This window comes from Pezoporus occidentalis, unplaced genomic scaffold (assembly GCF_034315485.1).
Source record: "Pezoporus occidentalis ecotype Australia unplaced genomic scaffold, CSIRO_AGI_Poc_V1 ctg108, whole genome shotgun sequence".
Taxonomy (NCBI): Eukaryota; Metazoa; Chordata; class Aves; order Psittaciformes; family Psittacidae; genus Pezoporus; species Pezoporus occidentalis.
Genome location: NW_026912865.1, coordinates 3,853,640 through 3,874,133, shown reverse-complemented (window position 1 = coordinate 3,874,133; position 20,494 = coordinate 3,853,640). Strand labels below are relative to the sequence as shown.

At 39.0% G+C, this 20,494-nt stretch overlaps 1 protein-coding gene across 1 annotated transcript in view; it reads right to left on the bottom strand.

The window, feature by feature from the left end:
- Positions 1–20,494, bottom strand: part of LIN52 (lin-52 DREAM MuvB core complex component) — a 46,327-nt gene that overhangs the window by 23,264 nt on the left and 2,569 nt on the right. The window lies entirely within an intron of this gene.

The window sequence follows — 20,494 nt, the reverse complement described above, 5'->3', positions numbered from 1 at the left end:
ACAGAAACTCAGTGACGACGCTGGATTACTAGAAAGTAATAATGGCTAACAACAACAACAAAGTTACATTTCTATTGTGACTTAAATAGAGAAATGCATTTACTCAGCAAAATGCAGACCTTGAAGTGAAAAGACTTACATATGCACTTAATACATCTTAGGGCAATTAGGATACAGTCTCTGATAACATAAAGCTTATACACAGGCCTCTGAAGGTTCAAGGCCATCACTGGTGAAAACACTAGTGTTTTTATTCCTTTCAGCTGTGTAGCGACCACCGAAATGTGTATTCACCTGAATTTTACCCATCATAGTTACTTAAGCACAACTAGGAATGGAAAACTATAGAAAACGTTGGTATCTTTTTTCTTCTCCATACAAATTTGTGCCAAGTAACTTTCACTGTAACCCCCCTGCATTTAGTGACTTTTCCAAACACCTCAACTGGGAAGTAAACACTGGGATTTCATTCGTAAATGCTCTCAATAAGGAGGATGTCCCTCGGGCAAACACAAAAGGGTATGTTAAATTATTGTTTCCTGAATTATTTACATCTCAGAACTGGCAGGGTTTAACAATGTACAGTGTTATACAAAATACAGATCGAAGCATGTTTAAATATATTGAGAGCATTTCTGTAACACTAATTCTGAGACACTTATGAGACATTTTGTTCAGTAACTTCAGTACTCTGATCTGATTATTAACCAACTAGGAAAGTAGTCAAAACTAACAAGTCAAAGCATAAATAGAAGAAGATGCAGATGTCGCTCCACAACATTGTATCTCACAAACAGTATTTCAGTTCAATCACAATTACTTGAAAATATATTTCAAAAAACAATCGCAAATTCTATGTGGTTTAAAACTGGCTACACCTATGTTTACCCTCTGAATTTACAAGCACAAGCTCAATAGATGCATACAAGGTCTTAATTTGCTTAAGATCTCCTTCTGCAAAAAATTCAGAGGTGTATTAAAACCAGTATAAAATCCCCACTTCAACGAAACAGTTACAACCCATACCCTTAAATAAAAAAGATACTATTTCCTCTCAAATTACAGTGGTCAGACATGAAAAAATGCAATACACGCAATAAATACATCCAAAATGCTAGGAATGAGCACTTGAATTCCTCTACGACCAGAACTCGTGTGTTGCAGGTGTCTGAAGTGTGGGATGGCACGAGAAAAAAATTTCTGGAAGAAGCATCTTTTCAATGCCCAAAAAATCAATCAATAGCTTAATTGCCATTAATTTGTGTTTTATGCAGACAAGGGTAATTCAGCATATTTTTCTTACCATGAAAAGTAGCTCCTACTACTCCTCCCCTAAAAGGAGGGAAAAAACAGAGTTTACGGGAAAGATTTTTTTAGTATGTTTCCTTCACTGCATATGAAGGATTTCCACACTGTCACAACCAGCAGACATCACAGGATTTTACAACAGGCCCAAATATCTAATTAACACGTGGGTCTTAACAGCCAGTTTTTTAGCCCTCATTGCCTGGGGAACTGCAAATGCTACCAACGAAAATAAAACAAGCTGCTCCCTTCCTGAATCTAGCCATACTTCAGCTTTTCTCCCTCCAGTAAATTCACAACAGTGATTTGAAGCAAGGGCTTTGCAGAGTACACAAAACAGAACTCACCAGGGAGCAGGTAAAGCAGGACACTCATGTATGTTCTTACTGGGGAGCTTACCGAGCATCAAACTCAACACTATTTTCACTCCCTCAATGCTCCTTATCATACATTAAACTGCAACACCATCCATAATGGACAGCCAACCCATGCTACCCAAACATACTGGAAAATAAGCTGTAATCACATTGCAGCTATTTCTAGTTTTCACAGATGGTATCCCTAGTCTTCTACTTTTCACAGATGTTATTTCTAATTATTTCTAGTCTTCACAGCTTTCAAAACACAACTGAGTGAAAGCCATACAGCACTGGCTTTCTGAAAATGAAGACAATTGCTCTAGGAGATGCAAATTGTTATTCATGTCAGTAAATGTTTCTTCCTTGTCTATGTTTGAGACATCAGCATTCACACCAAAATTATTACATACTGCTGTTTGTGTTAGTACATACACCTAACAAAAGGGCTTACCTACTCAACTGCCCTGCATTCTTATCCACATGTCAAGCCCCCTAAATATCACCAGCTAGCTTCCCAAGCCATCAGCTTCCCTTATGCAATGCTCTGTCAGTACAAAAACATGTATATGGAAAAGCAAACCTACAAAACTATAAAGATAACAGAATTTAGTATTACAGCAAAGAACACAGCATTACAATGTGTAACCGCTTGACTCATTTTCAAACTAACCGTTTTAAAGTCCATTTTCATTTAACCAAGGCTGACAGAAAATACCCAGGCAAACCCAGCAGGATGCTGCACATCTACCAGGGCAGAGCTGGAAGTCAGGTCCCTGTGTAACACAAAAAGTAACGGTCTGGAAATAAAACTCAAAAGTATTACAGAGATATTCCTTCCTTTCTAATATCACTTCATACAACTAGATGACAAACGCCTATTACTCTGCTGAAAATTACTGTTCATACTTTCATCCCACCTCATCCAGTCATCCATCTTACACATTTATTTCTAACACTCCTGTAACAATACCCATATACTTCTAAGGTTACTACAATAATGAACTGCAGTTACACTAAAGACTGGGATAATTATTTCCTGGCTTTCTTGCACATACAGGCAGTGCTGATAACATGTGACTTACACAAGGAGCTTTGCAAACTGCATACACAAAAATTATTTCCTACACTACTTAAATGCTGTAAAGTGACAGCCATTTACACATAGAACAGAACAGAGTTAGTTTAGAATAAAAATGAGAAGCTCTAATTGACACTGGAGAAAATTAGATTCTAATTGCATATGCTGTATTTTGCTGATGGTGAGGTTAGCATTTGCAAAAATGTTATTAGTTTATTAACGACCAACAGGTTATTAACACCTTTGTCATATAACTCATTGGAAATGTAACATTTCCAACAGCAGAGAGCCCTCTTGAGCTACCACGGCATAACAGTTCAGCAACCCACGGGGAGAAGGGCACAAACGCTGCCTAATGCAATACCTGGGCTCTTCACAGATTCTCCTTCACAGGATTCTCCTCCAGCTCCAGCTACTGACCAAACCTGACCTTACCTGGTTCAGTAGAACTGATACTAAACCCTAGAGTGAGAAAATAGAAGTCACATTTTAATTTGAAGAAAATGGGAGCTAATATTTTTTGAATTGCCACTGAACCTAGAAAGCTTTAAAACGTAACAACAGGTTTCAGAGACAACGTGCAAAGAGTTAAGGAGAGACTTATTTGTGATACAGATGTCTGTAAAACTTAACCAAATATCCATGAAGCCAGATCCAGATTTTACATGACAGTGTGTACAGACACCAAAATAACTGGCACTTTGTGCAGTTTAACCAACATGTGGATATATGCCTCAGAGCACAGAAACCTCTCCATATGGAAATGCCCTATTAATGTAAAATAATTTCTACACAGAAAATACAGTGCAGAACTTTAATCAGCTTCACTGGCTTTCACTAAAACAGTGCTCATAAGACACAAGCAAAATCTGCTTAATCAGATATTGGACTCCTTTCAATTACCCCCCCCCTCCCCCCCCGGTGCTTGTGCTGTAGCAACCAATCAGTGAAAATACCTCCTCAAAATTAAATTACAAACCGAAAATCTCTACTTTTGCAGCATGGAGTTTCCTATTCCCATGTCCCCAGTTACAGTAAAAACTTGTAAGATAAATGACAGGAAAATAACTAAACGATATCCTTTGGCTTTACTGTCAAGACTTACAACTGTGAAAAGCAGTAAACACAACTTTAGTCTCTCCTCATTGCAACCTAAAATTTCTGAAAGAATAAACCCATGCATTTTCCTAGAAACAAATCCCATCAACACATAACATTGCGGGACTGACAACTGAATTACAGCACACCAACCACAGGTTTGCTTCCACATTTTAAGAACCAAAGTTAACCACTGGAAGTTATGAGCTTCGCTTCCTGTGGGTTAATTCATCAGGCTTAATTATGATACGAGTTTGCAGTGTGCTCAGGGAACAACAATCTCTTGGACACCTTAAGGAATCCACAAACAGCCTTCAAACGTGCTTTCATGGGCAAGTATAAAGTAATGTTTTATTACCAAAATAAATTTCTAAGAGCCAGCACTTCACTGGAAGGGGGAGGTGAAGAACAAACTTGCAATGAATATGATGAGAAGAGGTAGTATGTTTACTCTGCTGGCAGTGGTATTAAGCACCCTTTTTTGATCTCAAAAAGCTACAGCAAAACCCTCCTGTACAGACAGAGACAATTAAAAAGTCACATTAGGATCAAGAGTTGGGTATTTAATAGCTAAGTAAGCAATAGGTGTGTAGTAAATGTAGTAAATTCTCCATCACTATTAATTTGGTTTAGTGAGACAGGAATTTTTTAAAGACAGTTTCTTAAAGAAGGGATTTCAGGCAAGAAATTAATTCAAAGAAGCCTGCTAGCCACATGATCAAAATTTCTCTTGTGACCTACTAAACCGTACCGCTTTCCCACACCTCAGGCTGGGTCTCATTTACAGGCTCCATTTACCTACAGGGGCCATTCAGGATGCTCTGGAAGAGTTGGAGAGAAGTGCTCTCCTTAAAGTCTAGTCATCTCAAAAGATCTTCCCCTAGGCCTAAAACCAGACAGACTACATTTAGAGAGTAACATACAAGTAAGAGCAATAAAAAAAATGTTTTCAACATTTAAATCCATAAAGTGGCTGGCACATATTAGTATGATCTATTTTAACTTGTCCTGAATTTACTAAGATACTTTGACTTCAGATTGGGATGAACAGAGTCATCTAAAAACAGAAATTAAACAAAAACGAGACTTAGTACCAAAAATGTTAGGTTCATTTCCGTCCCCTTCCTACATACTACTGTCCTACTGTCTAACCTTGTACACGTGTTCCATGGTCTTGTGATCAATCTAGTACTAAACCCCCTACCCTCAGGCAGCCTATACTTTTATCTCTCAGTATTATGCAATTGGTAAGTTATCTGGTGAATATATACTTCCAAGGACCCTCAACTAGGTCGAAGAAAATGTTTTCGAAGGTCTCCCCTTTCCTATCTCTTTTTGAAACTTGCCCTCTGGGTCACTCAGCTTCGTGAATAAATCCATTCTCTCCTCACAGCTTCCTCAAGCAGTAGCAACATGAATTTCATTTTTCCTCTGTCCAAGCCAGCACAGAGACAGAGGAGACCTGTTGTTTTCACTCTATAGACTCAGAAAAGACAAGCGTTACACGTAGCAAAGTAAGCCACAGGAGCTCTCAGTCCAGTACAACAATATCATACCACATACAATTCATACATGAGAAGCCTTTTTATAGCCATTAAAGTTAGATTTATTTAATGAAGACAAACTCTATTGAAATGAATTAAAAAACCCAGAGGAACAATAATGAAATCAGTCGAAAGAAATCTGTAAGAGGAAATAAAGGCAAAGCAAAATTTTCAAAGAGATAAAGTTTTACATCACTAGACTAACAGATATAGGTGGGGGGAAATGTAAGCTTTCATGCACTCAAGTTATTAGCTCTTTAATTAAAACTCTTATGTCATTCTATTGTTAAATTTAACAAGCTCCTGAAGAAATATTACAGAAAAATGTAGAAATAGGCATACTTTCAATAGATAAAGCTATAGAAGCTTCATGTTCAGGGAATACACTTAAGTGCTGCTGGAGAGGCTTGGGAAAAAACCTCCCTTAAATACTTCTCTGTAACTGTGCAGAACAGTGAGTAACTCTTCACACAAAGTCCACTGTTAGGGGCAAGACACTACAAGAGTATTGGTGTGACTATGGCAATTCTCATGGTCCTGTGTTAAAAGTTGTTTCTTGAATTGATAATAATGATAATAATTGATAACAATGTTCTATGCCATTACTGGCAGAAAACATTAATTTAATCCAATGAGTTCCACCTGCTAATTCCAACACAGCACTTGAAATCCAAACAAACCTAACAAAACACACAAAAAAACCCCTCAAAACCAATCAGGCAAAAAAACCCCAAACCACACCCCCCATATCAAAAGGCAATCCTGGAAGACAGGAGTACAGTTCCCCATTCCAGCTATTTTTACCTCAAGCCCACTGCTATATTCATATATATCTATATATATCTATATATGTGTATGTGTCCATTGCATATGTATACACATACATGTATGTATATACATACACACATTTCTAAAGGAGAAAATGTTCAGGGGAAAGCAAAAAGTAATAAATCGTCATTCTTTTTTTTATATAGCTTGGCCACTTCTCTGTCCTAAACCTCCAGAAGTTCATGGCCATAAATTCCAGTCCTGTTGGGACACACAGTCCTGTGCAATGAACGACACAGAGGAAATCCACACCATGACCAGAGAGGAACAAGAACACACAGCCATACTCATTAGAAACACATCAAGGCAGTAAACTACATGAGCAAACCAAGGGTCATAGCAGAGTCCTCAGCTTCTTTTCCCTCCCCCCATAAAATGTATATTTCTGCAGGAGATATATGGGAACTAGTTATGAAAGTCAAGCAATTAAAAAGCATTTCTGAGGTATTCATGGGACTGTACCAGCCACAAGTGCCTGACAGCTCTACGTGTGTGCAAGTCCCTGGAGAGCCATCACACTTCAATTACTATCACTAACATTAGTCATTATCAGCCTGGCTTCATTCCCTGGGGAAGGCAGCTTGTGATGACAATATCCAGCCTCTGCTTGTAAAACAATTCATTAGGCAAAGTGGAACAGCTGGGGCAGCCACATGGAGGTCTGCAGAGTGGCCACCCCACCAGGACCTCCAGCCCCCCTTTTCCTTTCCAAGAGGAGCAGCCACCACCCCCATGACAGCTGTAAAAGCCTCTGGGGACACCTCAGGTTTAATCAGTGCTCCTTATTCTCAAGGGAAGTATTTGATTGCAAACTTAAACTAATGGCACTCAGAAGGTTACAACAATCATCGGATAAGAGGCTTTAGGGCATTTTTATCTTGTTCTAATGCTCACAAGTTAATGAGGCAATAAGACAAGATACTATCAGACTAAGTAGAGCAACATTATACAGAGGGGATGTTCAGAGCTGCATTTACTGGAGATGCAAAAGGTAAGGTGGTAAATTCATTACGGATCTTACAGGAGATTTAGACTTCATGCTCAGAACAACCGAAACTACTCTATAAAGTAACAAAATGCTAGATTTTTCACACAGCATTGATCCAAAATAAGAAAAACTGTAAGGGAATATAGCAGTAGTGCACCAACATATGTTTAGTCTACTTGACAAATATACTGTATTTCCCTTCTAAAAGCGCAAATGCAAAACAGTGAGACTGATCCTTCTGTAATGAGTAACTCCACTGCCTCTGAGCTAGCAGGGCAAACGTGCCACCAAAGAGGTGAATAATCCCTGGTTATCAGTATGGATACATACTAATAATTTTTAACCTTTATGCCACTTGGAAATAGAAATATTTTTACATTTAATGTCTGTAAATGACTGAAAATAGCCTTGCTTTTCCTAGTTACTTTGCTTGGGTCCCAGGCTGAAGAGCACTGGATATTAGGATCTGTTTCATCACCACATTCTCATTTTACATCTACTGATGACATACACAATATTCGAAAGATACCTTCCTGTGGCATATATAGCAGCAAGCATGGGACGACAACAAACAGTACACAGGATAGAAGACCTAAAGACACAGGACTTACATGCTGCGTTTTTAGATCTCCGATTTTTCCAATGTCTTGCAAAAGAAAGTTAACATGAACTCTCCCTTACAGCTGGGGAAATAGGGAGGAACATGTGAAAAGGCAAATAAACTGACAGAGCAGAACAGTGGTAGTGCCAGAAACTGAACCAAGGTCCCCAAAGTCACACTAGTGTGATTTTCACCAGAATCAGCTGCTGCTCTGCAAATAGGTCCAGCTGCCCATGCTGTGGAAGAAAATTTTCATTACTCCTGCCAGAAGCAAAAATATACATGAAAAGGTTTCAGACAGGTGGTACAGGAACAATCTTTCTGGTATTTGTAAATACAAAGAGAACATTCTATTATCAGAGAAGAAGTAGAAAACTCTTAACTATATAAAGATACAGACAGCAAACGAATTTTAAATACTAAATACAGACCAGTTGCACAGGTTTGAGAGTCCCTGCCGGAGTCTCCTGAGATTTCTTTGGCACTTTTGTGTTTTTAAATCGTAATGGAAAAATGCACATAACCTTATGCTTGATCAAACTTTTCCCTATCCTCAATTCCTCCACTGACAGTAGTCTACAAGTTATCCTGTCAGAATAAGAGTAGCAAAAAATAGGCTTCTGACAGTATAATGTAAGAACATTTTGTTTGTAGTCATGTTTCTTTCTGTGCCAAGCACGCAGCAGATAGAAATGCTTTAATGTGACAGCCCATTCCTTTACTTTTGTGGCTAAAAGCTCTTCAGTCAAGCCCCATTGAAACCCTGCTTGTCTAGACAGATGATGGTGTTTTCACTGTTTATTTCAGCCGAGACACAAGAACCTCTGTGTATGTTTAGGACCATTCTCTTCCTCTGCTTAAAGAATGGCATTGAATGGACTGTACCTCCCTACACAGAAAAACAGGCTCGCCATCTCAAGTTGCATAACATCATAATCAGCTCTGTGAATGGAATTACCTGGAAGTCCACTCCTCATCCCCAGAAAGAATGAAAGCAATCACTGTGACACTAGAATCCTTAGGTTCCTTGTTCCTAATCAGGCTGCTCACATGGAGGCAGACCATAGAGTTGCACTCGAGATCTCCTCACAGCTCACAGGCTGATCCAACTGTTCGGTGCTGTGTTCAGCTGAGATTGTGGAATGTAGGCTTTGCATGAATTTACTTCTGGAAAGGATCTTAGATTGCAGAATCAACCAACCACTGGATGATCTGGGTTACAAGGGCTCAGGAGGTCCCCTGTGCAAAGCAGGGTCAATTATGGGGTCAGATCATGTCACTGAAGGCTTTATTCAGTTGTATCTGGAAAACGTCCAAGAACAGAGACTGCACAAACCACCCTGGTGGTTGCACATGTTCCACTACTTGACTGACCAATGCTAACACTTCAGATGTTCTCACAAAGTACAAATTACTGCTTTGAGTAGCACACCAAAGATCCTGCAAAAGCCAATGGTGATGTATCAGATGAATGATTTCAGAGTCTTCAAAGCAGTTTGGTCAGTCTTCAGATTAATCAGATCTCTTCTTCTTCCCCACTGACACTGAAAAGGCTCTTGACCACAGGAAGTACCTAGATCACCTTTCACTCTATCAACACAAACTCAACAGCTCTGTCCAGAAAGGATCAAACTATTTCAGCATTTCTTTCTACAATTGAACAAACTCTAGGAGCGAAAGGGGACTTTAAGAAAAGACGTTTTTAGAAAGAAATACCAGGGTATAACACAAACGTTTTGTGGGGTTGTTTTTGTTTGTTTGAGTTTGGTTTTGCTTTAATAAAGCAAGTGATATGTCCTGTTTGAAGTACTTTTCAGAGGTGACCTTTGTTTTAACAAAATCAGATCCACAAACTAGGTATGGAGATGTAGATAAGGAGAGGAAGAAGATGAGAGAAAAGGAAAAAAAAAAACGGACATTTCGATAAAGATCAAGTAAAAGCATCTTTTAGTAACTCAGCTTTTATTTAGGATATTGCTGTTGCATTGAGCATCACTCATTAAGATCCAACAGCAGTTTTAAGAGCACAGTTATCTGCCACCTATTGGGCCACTTAGCACATGTTCCTTATACATAAATTTGGAAACTCGGCTACCAGAGCTAGACGGACACTAACACTTGCAAAGCTCCCCTTTGTATTTCCAGCATCAGTAATAACCAGTGCAATGGTAGGTGCCATCTTAGCATTTCTAACACTCCTACATCTATGCACATTTAAAAGCTACCACACAGTCACAGAGTTTACATTGTTTATGATCTCCCATCTGTAAAGGGTGTCCAGCTGACTTACAAAAATTCAATAAGCTGCATATGGAGGTCTCAATGGATACCTGACATAATGGAAATTTGGGGGTTTACAGTAACTTTGAATATTTAAAAATTATTCTGTGAGAAAATAATTGCATTCTTACTGTGACAAAAAAAAAAAAAAAATCAAAAAAAAATCAGTAAGTCACAGACAAAAAATAACCTAACCCAAACTATATAAACTAACAAAAGGAGATTCCACATACACAGATATCAATGACAGGTACCAAACAGAAAATAAGAGCAAACAGAAATTGTAGACTGTTGAACTTCTGACACATTTAGGAGAGCTTTAGGGATTTTTTTTCTCTTTTCTCAAACTCCATCAGTATACACCACCTTCTGCAGCAAGCACAGTCATCAATGCCTGGAGACTAAGATGCTGTATTAGTACTTGCCATCAAAATCCACAACCACGCTTTCCCCCTGGAGTAGGGGAGGGGGAAAAAGGCAAAGATGCAGAAATTTCTTGAAGCTTAGAGAAATATTTATTCTACTTCACCAGCAGCCAGAGAACACCCCAAGGATCCATGCAGTATTTCTTCCATATCTGACAGTTACCTAGATACAATGTTTGTTTTATGGTAAGAATGTACAATTTATGCATATGGGTAGCATCACATTTGATACCATCAGTAGACTGCATCTCCTGGATTTTCTATTTAAGAAAAGTCTGCAACTGCTTTCATTTTTTTTTTCCCCCTGCACATAGAGGGCAACTCAACCACATACCCACTTATTTCATAAAAACAATAGCAGCCAACGTCCCGACTCAATTTCCACCCTCACCACCACAACCTAATCTCCTGGCAAGTTAATGCAAATCAAAGCGAACACTCCGCTGACACTGGTAGCAAACGTGTTCCTCTCCCAAGAGAGACCTGTAAAACAGGACAGTCACTGACAGCAGTACAATTACTGACACAGATACAGACTTTATGGACATGTTTATCTCTCCTGTAAATCCACACTCTCTCTCCACTCCGATTCATGAGTCATAAAGAAATTGCAGATAATGAAAAAGTTGGAGAAATTTACAGCGTGTCGGAAACCTCAGACAGCCAGAAGAAATTAAAGAGCTGACTGAGGATAAATCACACAGGTACAATTAAAACTTCCTATACCTTCTTCACTTCCAAACTGGGGCACAGCCAATGGAGAGGATGAAAAGTTGAGGTCATGACTCCTCTGACTGTAATAATTTCTTAACTACCTACATGTCAAAATTAGCCAATTCACAGATCACACATGAATGGCAATTTCAAGTTGGCATTCTGATGTCTCGCTCTTCAACAGGAGCTGCCCTGGAAGCATCCTGCCTGTAAATAAGGCACCCAGTAAGCAGTATAAGGAAAGGCAACTTCCTTGTCCCTCTGCAGATGCAGAGTATCTCTTACCATAGCACTATGCATTAAAATGAAGAAGCAGAGCTACAGAGTGGGAGGAGGGTATAAGGAGAATTGGGAAAAAGGCCAAGGTTTCACATGGAAATCATAGCAGCTCCAACATCACGGTGACAGGGCCATATAAACACTTTAATGGACAATGTAAGCATTCTTCTCACCTTTCTGAAGCAATCAAATAAGGTTCAAGAATTACTATGAATATAAACTGAAAACAGCCTCCATATTTTTTCCCTTCTAAGGGAAACAAAACCCAGCATTTCAACTCATTGTGTAGTTCTCAAAAAATTGTGATCATCTCCTAACCCACAAATGAACCATACAAAATGTGAAACATTTTCTGGGAGAAGTCTACTAACTCTGCAAAGTAACTCCTTAAGCTGTGTATTACAGAAATCCAGTGTCCAAAGAGCATAATTTTGTTGTCCAGCTATAAAACTCTGCCTTCAAGCTTTGAAGCACATGAAGTATATTATTTCACATAAAGTCCCTGCCAAACACAGTCCTAAATAACAAAATAAGGGAGAAATATGCTTTCAGGCAAAACTGAAACACGAAGATTCATTCAGCAAGACAGGGAATGTAGAAAACAACCAAGAATAAAACAGTCACTGCAAAGAAAATTCTAAGCAGAGCAGAAATAACTAAAGTATATGTACCTCAACTACTTCCTCCTATGCAGGACAGCTCACCTTGCAAGAGTAAACACACTGTGTACTTTACGTTTAGGGACATAATGGCACACAATGTTCTCTTCAGTCCAACATATTTAAAACAATGTAGGCAATTCTGACATGTGTTTTCTTCCTTCTTGTTTCACATGTATACAGACATACTAGTACTACAAGCACTATAGCTCTGCAGGTGCCAGCTTTTAACAAGCGAGCATCTTCGTTACTCTTGTCAGCTGTCAAGATGCTAAGCATGCTGCTGTATCTAATAACTGGCACTGAGGTTCCTGCTGTGGGATCTAGATTTGGATCCACACCATGTGATCCTCTTTCACTTTATTTCTGTCTTCTTTCTCCAAAAGTCTGTTCTCCTCTCCAGCTCCACCACAACACTCTAGGGAAGCTATTTCTCCAAGGAAGTATGGAAAGAGTTCATGTTCAGGAAAGAGTGCTCTACACAGAGATTCCAAAACCTCATTTTGGCTAACAAGAAACCATAAGAATCCAGCTCATTTTTTCATGCAATTTCCCAGACTGCAGAGAGTCAACATGCAGCTTTTACTAAAATGGACCACCAAGAGATTTCAGAAGATGCCATGAGACAGGCACCCTGGTGATACACTGAATATTAAAACACTCTTTACTTACACATACCTGTTGATACGTTCACTTCCTACAATGTAAGAATCTGAAACATTTTCTTACAAACAAGTATACATACAGACAGGAAAAGGCACTAGGCAACTCTACTGCAGGAACTGGGGGTATGTTCACAAGTGCTTCTGAGCTTAAAAAGCCTCTATGTCAATTGACTCAGGACTAAAGAGGAAGTGGTTATGGTCAGGAAATATTTTTTCTGATCAATTACATCACTGATGTAAGCCTGTTTGGGTATGAAGACCAGGTGTTTTGCAAGGAGCCTAAAGGCTGCATGTTGGTACTACATGTAAACACTCTTGGAAAAGATAATCCATTACAGAAAAGGAAAGAGATGCTTCAGTAAGAGACTATATTATCTTCCCTCCTTTCCTTACCTTGATTCTAATTCAATAACTTACACAACATTCAAGTTTTAGAATTAAATGTCATGCCCTTCTTTTTATTTATTTTTTTTTTTAATGAGAAAATGAACATGAACAGGCAGTGTGCACTTGCAGCCCAGAAAGCCAACAGTATCCTGGGCTGCATCAAAAGGAGCGTGACCAGCAGGTCGAAGGAGGTGATCCTGCCCCTTTACTCTGCTCTTGGGAGACCTCACCTGGAGTATTGTGTGCAGTTCTGGTGTCCTCAACATAAAAAGGACATGGAACTGTTGGAACAAGTCCAGAGGAGGGCCACGAGGATGATCAAGGGACTGGAGCACCTTGCATATGAAGACAGGTTGAGAAAGCTGGGGCTGTTCAGCCTGGAGAAGAGAAGGCTGCATGGAAGCCTTGGAATAGCAGCCTTCCAAGTATTTGAAGGGGGCCTATAGGGATGCTGGGGAGGGACACTTCATTAGGGACTGTAGTGATAGGACAAGGGGTAACGGGTTAAAACTTAAACAGGGGAAGTTTAGGTTGGATATAAGGAGGAAATTCTTTCCTGTTAGGGTGGTGAGGCACTGGAATAGGTTGCCCACGGAGGTTGTGAATGCTCCATCCCTGGCAGTGTTCAAGACCAGGTTGGACGAGGCCTTGGGTGACATGGTTTAGTGTGTGGTGTCCCTGCCCATGGCAGGGGGGTTGGAACTAGATGGACTTAAGGTCCTTTCCAACCCTAACTATTCTATGATTCTATGATTCTATAATACAAGTTCAGTTCACCAAAGATGAAGTCTTTGATTTAAACATATCCTACCCACCACCACCATCAGCAAAAAAGGAAGAAGAAAAGCAAACCAAAAAAAACCTCCACACTCAATGAGTGAATTCACATTCAACCATATAAGAAAGAGCTATGCCAGCTTTGAAATTATCCGTGTCAAGAGCAGCCTGAAAGGATCACAGGCAGAACTAAGCATACATGTTTTAAAATATGCTACAGTTAAATCCTGATGAAGAAAAGAGATGGAACTGCTCTACCCATCCAAACCTACAAAAAAAGCTGAACTTGTAGGCAGGAGATCACGATAGACAGCATTTATCTGAGAGAAATGAAAAACTGAAGACAACCAATCTAATAAAGAATGGTGATCTGTAAATAGCTTGGAGTTCAGAAGGACTCCTTTATGATTTTCCAGAACTTTCAGAGGCTTTACAGGACCACAATTCACAACCAAGGTCAGCTTAACTTGGGAGCAAGGTAGCTAGCTGTTCCTCAACCATGTGCCCATCCATCTCTTGCTGTCTCCAGAAGGGTTTCTCCATTACACGGACACCTCATTGATTTCTGGTAGCAGTCGCTCAACTACCATGCAGTCTATCCTACTACTAAAACAAAAAAATAAACAAAACAACCTCACTGTCACACAAAAGATCCTCCCAACCAACTACCCTGACATGCTGATGGCAAATGCCTACAGTAGAGTATAACAGCAGTGAAGCACGCAGCTGTACCTGCCTAGAAATCTCTTCCAGCTTTCTGCATCTGCAAGATTTCCAAGCCACTGGTGACTTCTCTGTGGTCAGACACCCTTGATAGATTTATCTTCCAATCATTTGTCTTGTTTATTGAGTGAGATAAACTTCGTGCCCACAACCTCCAGTGGCAATGAGTTCTGACTTTAATGCACAGCCCAAGTATCTCCTCATGTCTGTCCTGACACACTATTTTATTCTCTCTGGCTCTCATACTATGAGAAACAGTGAAGAGTCATCATCTCCTATTCACACATTCTCTGCATTAATCAGTTTTACAGATCTTTTTCACATACTGCACTATCTGTCTCCTTCCAGGCTAAAAACTCCTAGTCACTTACTAATTCTTCATATTAAGAAAAACTATCACTGACTGACTAAACCCTGGCTGACTTTTCCTTTGTCAGTCTGTGACGCTACAAGAAGGCTGACTTTTTGCTGTTCACCTGACATCTCCCAGGTCATCCAGGTCTAATTCTTGGGCCCTTGATGGATAGCATCAAATAACTCTTCCACAGTATCCTCGGTATTTAATTTGCTTGAACATATATGGAAAATAAATCAGTGCTACACAGAAAATAAAAGCAAAGTTGCTAGAGCACAGCAAAAGCCAGGGCACAAAAAACCATGGGGGACTATAAACAGGGAGACTTGGTTGAGCATATTCAGTAACTGTCTCATTTGCACTTGAAAGAGCATGAAGATTTGACATTGGATTGTCATACTTAAAGTCCTAATTTTACACGAAGAAAACCACAAAACAGCCTAACCTCAAATAAAAAAGCAATCTAACATACGCGAGCAGACTAGCAAAAATCACTGTCACGGAAATTATAAATGGTACTCACATCTGTGGGATCAGTTAGCCCTTTCTAATATTTAAGGCAGATACAGCACAAAAGCACCATTACCTCCACAAATATATTAGGCCTTAAAAAGTCATAAACTTTACAGGAATCCTTGCACCAGCAACATCACTGAAGCTATACTGTGACAGCATAGCAACCAGATAATCTCTCTGGCATCAGTGACATTTTATAAATATGGCTGTGACACCACATACACACTGTAGGTCTTCTGAACCAGTATAGCGGGTGTTATCTGAAAGATATCAGAGATTCACAGAGAAGCATTATCAAGGCTTTCAGAAAGTCCCTGGACAACCACACTCCTTCAGTGACATGGCACTTTTCCTGTTTCTCCATCCTGCCCATTTACTTTTACACATAGCATTATCCCAAAGTTTGGGGAAAACACATTTTTAAATTTTATTTTGTTAAGAAAAATGTGTACTTTTCTCTGTGCATGCTCAGATACACCTCTCTATACATCTATTCAAAAGGATGACAGGGCAGACCTTTAAAAATAACTGAATCAATGATAATAAAAATCTCTTTAGCACCTAGTTAGGTTTGCTTAGAAGCAATGTGTGCACTTCCAGAGCTGCTAGCTCATGAAACCAAAACTCTGAAAATCTTCTAAAGTCAGCTTTGACTCACTTGTTCTGAAAGCTGTAATGGGCGATTACAGTGGAAAAACAGAGCTAAGCTGCAGTTACTAACGCAAACCAAATGATACTAGATCCTTTATGGTCTACAAACACTGAGTCAGGATCTGTGACTGGGGTCCCAGGTAAGAACTACCTCCTTCTTGCTTGCCCCATCAGCTGGGGTTTCCTCATTCTGCAGTGCTCACTACTCTACTCCAAGCAAAGCTGGAGGGACAGAGAGGAGAACAAAAGCCCATAAAGAGGCAACGTGCCTATAACCTTCTCCTGCCCCCTGATTTCTGCCAAAAGCAGAGATGAGACCCACTAACTGGCTGCAGCTCACATGCAGCAGTAATACTATACCTCCCAAAGTCACCCTTACTACATGAACAATTAAAAGTAGGTGTGTTCACTGAGCTCGGTTCCTCCTCCCACCCTTACAATAACCACATTAACAGGGATGGCAAAATCCACACAAAGCAGGATTTATAATACTAAAAATAGTTTCCATGTAGTCTAATCAATAACTTTTTAACAGCAGGCAAACAGAAGCTATAATGAGAGAATAGATGCAAAAAGAGAAAAGTAGTAACAAGCTAGAAGACGAGATAGAATTTTACATGGCTTAAAAAAAGAGGCAAGGAAACACAAGCTGAGACCTCAGGAGAGGTACTGAGATCTTTTTTATTTTGGGGTTTTGGTTTTTTTTTTTAAGATTTTATTATTATTGATACCAAGTCCTGAGTCTGGAACCTGGAGAACTCCAGAACCACCTTGTAGCAAAGAATAAATACACAAACCAGAGACCTAAGGATAGCCTATCCTTTAAGAGGAGAGTAAAGGAATTAAAAGCATTGGTTTACACTACAAAAAACCCTGCTTCATTCAAGGAAGGCTGACCTTCAGATGAGTTCTGTGCTACAGAAGGGAAGAATATTCTGCCAGGCAAAGACGTGGGTGAGCAAAAAATCCACCTACTGGCATGCTAGGAGGAGAGCTGAAGAAGAGATTCCCCATGATCACCCTGGAGATCCTTTCTAATCCACAAGGAAGATATTCAATTTAAGTAATCAGCAAATTAATGGTGCAAAGCCTGCATCGTAGGAAAGGCAGATGAAATCACAGCTCATGAAAGGTAAAACAACATCAAAAATAAGCAACTTACGTTGCCTGCGTTGGAACTAAATGTATTAGGTACTACTGAAGGTAGAAGATACATAGCTGGACGATCAACAGTTACCTTATTCAGAAAGCAACTGAACCTCCTGACAAGTGAGAAAAAGCATTATCAAAAATAGCATTTACCACTTCAATTGTCAAAGGGCTCCTTTGACATTATCACCCCCCACACTCAGAGACTTTCGTGTTACCCAATAAGGCTACTGCAGTCTAAACAGATAACATGCTATACCAAATAGGAATCATAGCAGAAGGTAAGAAGCCCAACTCCTCAGATGCCCATATAAAATAACAGGAAGGTTTGCTGGAATTATTCCAGCTGAATGACATTCACTGTATCTCAGACCTCTAAATGTAAAAGTCACCTCTGACATTTCTAGTCATCTGTTTCTTGAACTTACTGTTACAAGCCAAGCAGGGCAAGCGTATTCAGTTTCATCTGATAAAGAAGAACTTTCACAGAACTCTGCACTAATTAAGATATAACCATTTAAGTCACATGAGAATATGCAGCTTAAAATGCAGACTGGTGAAACAGCAGCAACTGTAAAACTGGCTACTTTTTAAGAAGTGGAGGCCAACTGTAAATCAACGCAGGCATCAAACAAGCAGGAAAGAACATGTAAGTTATGCATAAACAATTTAATTTGACTAAGAGAAGTCATGGGGCATTCAAAATAGGAAAGACAGAGTTACAGAAGTAAAGGTAACCCTATGGGGAAAAGGAAGTTAGCTGTAAAGAAGAGAGATGTACGAGAAGCAAGAAACCAAAAAAAAAAAAAAAAAAAGGCAAATCCATGGCCAAAAAGTCTGGGACAGCAGAAAATATATATAAGAGTGTGGAATCCAGATAATAGTACTCAACCATTCATAGACAAAAGTGAAGATGGATAAAACATTCAATACATTTGTTCTAAATTTGTCAAGAATATTTATATAGATAGACATTTATATAGGCAAAATAAGACAGTTCATAAGAATTTAAGAAACAAGGCATTTAATTCAGTAATTATTTATTTATCAAACTATACCATGGTAAATCAATTGCTCAGATTTCAGTTTTATCATTGCAGTAGTACCTTGATGAATAAACTTTTCAAAAGATACCAAATCCTACCAGTCACTTTGCCTGATGAATTCTAATGCAAAATTAACATGAAGTGTGCTGTAAACTGGTTCAATAACAGACCTCACAGCATAATTACAAAGTCACTCAATAGCTACATTTGTCATGGAGTGCTGCAGGAATCACACTGGTCCTGTACAGCATTTTACCAATAACTTGGATGAAAATAGAAGCCTTTGAAATATAAAGGATGTGGGAGAGGACAGCTGGAAGGAAAAGTAAGTTTCTAAAACAGTGAAGCAGAACTGTTTCTCACACTCAATACAGGTAAAAAGTTTAAAGATACTGTAAAAAAATAAACAAAAAAAACCCCAACCAACCAAACAAAAAAGACATTGCACATTGAGAACAGGAAACGTCACAAAACCCAATCTTGATAAGAAGAACTTCAAATCATGACTGAAACAGTAGTTTTATTAATAAATAAATAAATAAAAAAGCCTCATCCTGCCATCTAGAGGAGACTGGTCAGTAGTGAGTTTTATCCTGGTTTTGATAGCCAGGACTTTCAATAGACAGTCAAGTTAAATTTCTACTATTAAATTTCAATACACAAAGATATAATCAAATCCAATATCTCTGGACCAAAACCACAAGTCCCTTAACTTTATTAAAAAGGTATTCTGGATTTTATTTCTTGTTTTCTTAATTATCTAAGTCTGTAAGAGAAAGAACTTAAAGACAGTACTAAGAAAAATAGTCCTGAGAAGCTCTGTTCAAACTTTGCATCTAATTTTCTGTGACATTTTTAAGATAAATATATGACACACAAAGCATTCAATGTATTAGAACATAAAGGAAAATAGACTTCAGTAACAAGAAGTAACATGGAGAGGTTCCACAAAGCTTGAAAATCCAAGATTTCAGTTACTATAGACTAGGGGTTATAACTGCCAGACCTAAAGATATTTCATTGTTCACTCTTGTCTTCTTTCTGTATTTATTTGTTCTCAGCAAAAATAAATGGAAATGCATGCAACAAATATTGCTAATGAAACAACCTTGTCAGCCTTAATGTAACTCAGGCTCTGCTTCCACTCCATTTAGCAGAACATTTAGCTGACACTTAAGCCAATAGCTTAACTGAGAAAAGAAGCCATCATCCAACCTCTGTATTTGACTCAGTTTTATATTGGTACAGTTTAACATCTACCCCATTAAATGCTTTACACAGTTGTAACATGTTAGCACTGAAAGCAAAACAAACTTGCAGAGAGTATGATAAAATAGGCTTAATGACCTGTGCATAAGGAAGCATTAGGATATCCTAGGTTTACAGTGAGGAAGATTCTAAATGTCTGTTACTGCTTTTTTGTTACCCACTGAAAGGGGTAACCTCTAAGTTTTAAAACTTTTGGTGCTTTGTGTAGCCCAAGAGTAACTGCAAATAAGGTCTACACTAGAGCAAAATTAAGCAGAAAATGATTTAACATGTCAGTATGTACGGGTTGGATTTAAAAGAAATGCAGTACTCTTGACATCCTCAAAGCTGAATCAACCTGTTAACACTGGAATCCTAAACGTGATGGTGAAAGCAGCTTCTTTGTGAGAAAAAAAGATGAAAATTGTCAGCTTGTAAGAGGGATGAAGATCAACTTTAGTACTCAACACCTCCCAGTACAACTCGCGGCGGGGGGGGGGGGAAGAAAAAGAGGAAAAAAAACCCACATAAATCAGCTACAGAAGCAGAAAAACGTATGAACACTGAGTGACAGGAGAATTCTATACACAAGTGGAAGCTACGCTGTGCATGAAGTTTGACAGAAGCACTGCCACAAGTATTCCAAGAAATAGCTTTAGTATCTGAGTGGGAAATTAAGCAAAGTGATCTGATTTATCTCAGGCAACATTAAGTCAGGATCAGAAGTTTATGTGCCACTAGACAACACCAGATTGACATGTGACCACTTGTTATCTCTGCATGGTTTCCCCCATGCAAGTAGGTGTAAGATGGAGATGC